The following is a 701-nucleotide window of genomic DNA, read 5'->3' on the forward strand; positions in this document are numbered from 1 at the left end:
TGGAAATACTGCTTAGAGATTTTAAAAATAAGAATAATTAAAAAATCAAATAACTCTGCAGCATTAGCCACGATGCTGTTCAGTCCTCAAAGGTGAGACAGCTCCTCTCATTCTAGATTTGTCACATCAACATTTATATAATTCGGTTAAGTACTCGATACCTTAAGTCCACCAAACCTTATGAGCAATAGGAATAGGAAATCTGAAATAAATACATTAAACCACCTGCACCATACTGCAGAGTTGTCTGCACACAGAGCCAGCAGGAAGGCCACAAGAAATGACCCTGCTGCAGAGTGAGGACAGACCTGGGTCCTGCACCCTGCCCGCAAGGTAAAGCTGGTTTTAGCCGCCAGAGGAACGCTGCGGGAGCGAAACAGCGAGCAAAACTCTATGGAGTACGTAATGCAGCTTGCATAACATTTTTCAACTCCCAGCTGGTAGTTATTTTAGGGAATCTGAGAGTTCAGAAAGGTACCAGACTGTGTTTTAACGGCTGTAATTAACATAACTCACAGTTCTGGTCTGCGCTTTCTAATGTTCACATGTATGATTCAATTCTAGCTGCAGTCAGGCCTTCTACATTTCATCTGTTTCTAAGCATTAGCAGAGCCCTCTATTGCTACACTGCTGGGCTAGGCTTGGCCAGGGCCAGATACTGTGGTTAGCTAGTCTTATACATCCATTTATCTAATGGCTAA

Source organism: Mesitornis unicolor, unplaced genomic scaffold (assembly GCF_000695765.1).
Source record: "Mesitornis unicolor isolate BGI_N332 unplaced genomic scaffold, ASM69576v1 scaffold4968, whole genome shotgun sequence".
Taxonomy (NCBI): domain Eukaryota; kingdom Metazoa; phylum Chordata; class Aves; order Mesitornithiformes; family Mesitornithidae; genus Mesitornis; species Mesitornis unicolor.